The sequence below is a fragment of the Parasteatoda tepidariorum genome, chromosome 11 (genome assembly GCF_982258835.1).
Source record: "Parasteatoda tepidariorum strain Cologne lab strain chromosome 11, Ptep-v5.0, whole genome shotgun sequence".
Lineage (NCBI taxonomy): Eukaryota > Metazoa > Arthropoda > Arachnida > Araneae > Theridiidae > Parasteatoda > Parasteatoda tepidariorum.
In genome coordinates, this window is record NC_141765.1 from 4,311,113 (window position 1) to 4,317,146 (window position 6,034).

Consider the following 6,034-nt stretch of genomic DNA (forward strand, 5'->3'; position numbering starts at 1 on the left):
GATCAAAGTACTTTGATCAAAGTAAGCGCGCGCATTCACCAGTAGGGAAATATTTTTAGGGAAATGTGACGATTTAGAAGAAGTTGTTTTTGTTTACAGGGAATATGTTTATTTAGAACCTTTTTTTCAAGAAATCTGGATATACTAATAGTCCGTGGGCCGAAGTCTCAAAAGTAGCTCTAAACTAATTTTCGTTCCGACATTTGAGGGGCAATTTTATTCTACCAAAATAGAACACAATCTTGGCTGAGAAACATAAATTCATAAAGTTCTCCAAAATCTGACTGGCTATTAATTGATAGTTATCAAAACAATGAGGAACTATTTTGTTTTCTCGAATTCAGTATTTTGCCCAAGAATATCCGAAGAGAAGCGTAATTTGACGTCACTTGGAAATGAATGGACCAATCAGAACAAAAGCAGTTGTCTGCATACTACGATAGCTTCCCGTTCGTTCACGCTTCTTTTGCGCTAAAACACTTAACAGTTTTTTATAAGTATCTACTTCAAAATTTTTATACAATTATAGTTACTTCAAGATCTCAAAATCTTTTTTTCATTTTAAATCATGATTATTTGATAATTCACTATTAAAAGGTAAAACATAGACTATGACAGTTATAGTTGTAATATGAAGGGTTATAATACTGTATCTGCGATTATTTTTCAGGTTTTTTTTATTTATTATTTTTGTAAAAATATTTATGCTTGAATTCTATAGAATATATAAATCTTTCCTCCACTCTGTGAAAATTTAAATTTGCATCAACTTTTTAAGAACTGCTACCCTACAGAAAATAATCTGATTTTCTTCAAAAATCTGGAGATATTTCTCCCTTATTTTTTAAAACGATACTTATTTTAGTAAGCTAAAAAACCATTTTATACAAATGAATATTTTGAAATTCAGTTTGACATAAAAATAAAAAATTTTATTTGTGTAAAATTTTCAATAAATTTGAATTGATTTTTTTTTTAAATTTGTTGCTTGGTACACTGTCTTTTACTGAAGCTTTAAAACTTTCTTTACTATATAAAAACCGTATATTTTACGCAATGAACTATCTTGATACATAATTTATTTGAACAATTTAACAAAGTTTGGTTTTTCATTATTTAAAATTTTAATGTTTTGGTTTTTCATTATTTAAAATTTTAATGTTTTGGTTCAGCATTAATTTTGAAAATAATAATATTGATTTAGAGAAAACATATTTAGAATGTAGAATTCATAGCTTTAATTGAAAAAAAATGTTTTCAAGTGTTATTTCAAATAGTTCTTGCAAGTGTAGCAAAAGACAAATACAGAGTGTTCCAAAAAACCTTAGACAGGTATTGTTGAATATATTTTTATTTAGCAAGAGAATATAATTCCAGACATTAATATATTTGGAAATTTCATTATGGTTTGATATTCAATAATTTATTTACATTTAAGTGTAGAGACATTCTTTAACTATTTTTCGAAATAGTGCCAGTTGGAAAATTGATTAAACACATTTTTTAAACCAATATCTGAAGTTAAATGTTTAAATCCTGTTTTGAATCTACACTATTGTTTTCAAATTCAATTCAAAAAAAAATATTCAATGATTAAATACAAAATTGTCAAATTTCTTGTTGCTGATCCTACAGAGAAAACATACATAAATTTCCTTAAATTTCATGATTTATTTTTAGTTTAGATTAGTTAACAGTCTTTTTATAGCTTAAGAGTAGTATTTATTTAAGAGGAGTATTTTTTATAGCTTTTTTGTAAGAGCAAAAAATAAAAACATAGAAAGTTTTGTTTTCTTTTTTCCGAGTAAGCACATCTTAATAAAAAAATTTAAATTTATACGCCATTCAGAGTTTAAAAAGAAGTAATATTTAAGTAAAATTAAAATGCAAGCAATATAAGATGTGCGCTTGACTCTACAAAAATGTTTAATATCACAGATATTGGATAAATAAGCCATCAAAACAACCATCTTTTGAAACAATACTTACCATAGCACCTTTGTTAGTGAAACAAAAATAACATTTTTTAAGAATAATGGATCATTAACGTTAATTCGTAGTTTTTTTAAACATTTTGGAACTAATATTTTATCTTCATAAAGTAATGAAAATTGTTTAAAAAATTTTTTTTTAACATTTCATCAACATAACTACAATACTTTCATTTCTTCGGTGGGATCTATATATAAATATCCCCTTTAAATTTGTAACTCAGCAAATGTTATTAAAATTAAAATAGGACAAATAATTCCTTCTCATTTTTAAGCTAAGTATATATTTTTGTATCTTAAAATCGGAAACGAATTCTTGATTAGGTCAGAGAGGCATTGCAATGCGACCGCCTGCACAATTCGAATTTCGGAATGAAAATCAAATATTTAACAGTAAAGCGGGAAAATGAAGCGTTATCAATATATAGTTGGCTCTAAAAAGAGACCTTTATTTAAATTTTAAAAAAAATTCAAAGGATTAAAATGAAATCGAGAAAATTATCATCAATGCAACCAGCGATTTGCTTACAAACATTGCTGTAAGCGACTGTGAGGAGACAATGCGTGATTGGTTAGCTTGGCGGAGGAAAAAATAATTTGACAATTTCACTGGATGAGAGTACGAAAGCATACAGAAAAAGAGTGCGTCATAAAATCGATTGTTATTAAATTATGACGAAATAATATTTGGAGAACTTTATAAAATTAAAAATACTAAAACATTCTGAATCGTTTTGTCAAAAGAAAAAATTGCCCCCAAAGTATCGGAACGAACTTGAACGATAAATGAGTTTGGCCCACGGACTATAATAGGATTTGAAAACTTCTCTATATTGTCGGGTAAGTGAGAATTTCTTCGTTTTAATCAACTATATGTGCTTTTAAAATGAATATTACGTTTTCTATTTTAAATACTCCTAATTATATCACATACTAATATACGTTATACTAATGTATTTATGATATCTTTGTGTAGTTAATAGATTATTAGAAGTATTTCTGAACTGAATAATCTGAAATAATAACAAAATATGTATTCCATGCCTAATAGTTCATTTATTCCCGATCTGTTTGTGTATTAATAATTTTTATTAAAGTTTATAAAATATTTAGTTGAACTGTTTTTTAGCTCTATCATTTTATAGTATAATATGTTGCTCAACTTTTATTACTGTGTAGATATTAATACAGATTATTTTCTGTCAAAATTTTATGTAAGTAATTGTTGTTTTTGGTTACTTTCTGTCTATATTTAATTAAAGAAAAATAGCTTATAGAGAAATATTTTGTGTTATGATAAATGTGGAATTTTAAAAACATGGAGATCCATATGTCTTATTTAGGATTTAGAAAATTTTTATGCATTTCTAGCTTAATATTAAGATCTTTTTATATTAGTTTGATCTTTATACAAATTTGCTTGAGAGTTTTAAAATGTCCGTTTGTTTGACTTTATCTTTTTTGCCAAATGTTTTATTTGACCACATACACTCTAGCTTACTTGACACAAAAATTGTTTCATACAAAGAATATCTTATTTCCATGTATAATAATCATTATTTTCATGAGTATCTTATCTTGATGAACTATAGAAAGTTTTGTTGTTGAATAAAAATGTTTAATTCAACTTCATTTTGGACTGTTCGTGATGCTTTATGCTATATGCTACAGTTATAAAATTGAATTCCTATGGACTTGCTTTTAATTCTATTAACTTATGTAATATTAAATCTTTTTTCTTTCAAAGTTACATTATTTGCTCTAAGAAAGAGCAAAAAAATTTTCTTTTTTTTCTTTCTGGAAACATACAATATGCAAAATCTTAAGTAATTTGATTAAAATGTGCTAATTTTACAAACATAGATACAATACTTAATATATAATATACAGTTTGTTCTCTAAATACTGCTTTTGATATGTATTTTTATAATCCTTATCAAAAAGGAAAACAAAAAGTGTGTATGTTGCAATTAGTATAAAGGTATGGGAAAATCATATGCACTATTGAAATCTGACTATTTACAGTTGAAAAATTTAGATATAATTAACATCAAAACAGATTTAATTGGATGTTGAAACTTGTGTTTTTTATACAGTCAAATGTGTCTTGTTGTATATTTCTTTTGTCTTCCAGCATGGTGATTTGTCAAATTTCTACAGTGTTTTTTTTTCCCTTCAATATTTCTCATTGTGCTCATCAAATTCAAGTTTTGTCAAAGTAAATTGAAACTTTTAATCTATGCATTTTATAATTATTGTCTTAATATTAATGAAGAGTTGATACTAATTGTATTACTTGATTGCTAACTTCATTCTCCTCAAAAGTATACAAATTGGAAGTAACAGTCTGCACAATTCAAGTGCTCATTAATAGGCAATTTATTTTTGAGCAATAGAAAGTTATTTCTTTTCAAATTTAGTAAAGTAGTAACTTTATGTATTTTGAGCATAGCTTAAATTTATTAATTATTTTTTCTAAATGAATATTCAATAAAGACATTTTAATTTTATGTGGTGTAGACCATTTTGAAACACTACTATTACTTTTAAGCAATTTTACTGAAATATATTAAAAAATTCAGAATTTTTTTTTCTTTGATATTATATTAGAATTTTTTGTAAATTTTAGGGGGGAGTAGTCGAAATTGTATTAGGAAAAAATTTGATATTATTAGTTGATGGTAATAGGAGATGTTGATGGCATAGCAAATGTTAATCACTAATTCCATAGAAGACACAAAAAAATCGAATGATAATAATGTAATGTAACAGTATAAAAAAATTAAATGAATTGTAAAGAAAAGATTTATTAACCTTTTATTTATTTATTTATTTATTTTGAAATAATGTATTTTTTATCTTTTGCAGGTTGACAGAATTTATTCCTCGTCTCCTCTTCTGCAATTTAAAATAACCTGTATTATATCACAGACGGAAATAATTACAAGCTGAAGCAGAAGTAGAAAGAGCAGTAGTGAAAGTGTTCAGAGGAAAATGTTTTGACCTTAGGGAGCTTTCATAATCATTTATATAACTTTTTATCTTAATTACCTTAATTAATCTTAATCTTATCAGGACTTTTATAATCTTAATTATGTATTAGTTATTTTTGGAGGTTATTGTGGTAGAAATTTTTAAAAAAAAAAAAAAAAAATTCTTGTACTGGATCTTTTATTGGATTAATAACATTTTACTATGGCCTATTCAAAATTGTTATACAAAAGTTTTTAAATGTATTTTCTAAACATTAAATCTGAGGAAATTTGCTATTAAATATTCTTTGTAGATTAAAATTCAAATTATATTTTTATTATTAAACAGTTCAAGATTCATTCTTTAAATGTAAACTTCTTCTAATTGTTTTATATTGTAAAATTTTAATGTTGATACTGCATAATGTATATGCATGTTACATAAAATATTTATAAATCTTTGTGACAGTTTTCAGCAATCTTTTTGTTCTTATTCTCTTCTTTTTAAGTACTAGAAATTAGTCAAAATAGTTTATGGGTGAGAGCTTATAAATTTCTGCATTCATAGTTTCAGTGTATTCCATTAAAATTATTCCCTTAAACTAATATGTTTAATTTACTATAAAAATTATTTCATTCAATTTAATATATTGTTCTTTCCCATTTCAAATGATTTGTAATCCAATAATGTTTTTACCAATAAAAATTTTTAAACTAAGAACTATTGCTAGTATGTTGCAAAAAAATAAAATTGGATTTCAGTGGAGTTGTATAATAAATTTTATATATAGTATATTTTTCTGTATTAGATGTAAAAGGCTTCAGCATGCAAATTTTATAGAAATCAATACTTTTCTTGATGTAAAAGTTACTCTATAAATAACACTAATAAACGATGTAGGAATCAAATGCCTAAAGTTATTGAGTATCAAAGAATGTTTCTAGAACTTTGTGGAAGCTTTTTCTCAAGTTGCTAAAGTTTCTCAGCAAATATCACTGAAATCCAAATTTATTTACATTTATTGAAACAGTCTTTTTGTTTTAACTATTTCAATTCATAATTTAAAATCA

General features: G+C 24.9%; 1 long non-coding RNA gene across 1 annotated transcript; it reads left to right on the top strand.

The window, feature by feature from the left end:
- On the top strand, positions 1-5,678 carry LOC147801189 (uncharacterized). Its single transcript, XR_015430416.1, has 3 exons — positions 1-154; positions 2,805-2,831; positions 4,860-5,678. It is a non-coding gene; the product is annotated as an uncharacterized LOC147801189 (long non-coding RNA).
- Positions 5,679-6,034: the final 356 nt, after the last annotated feature.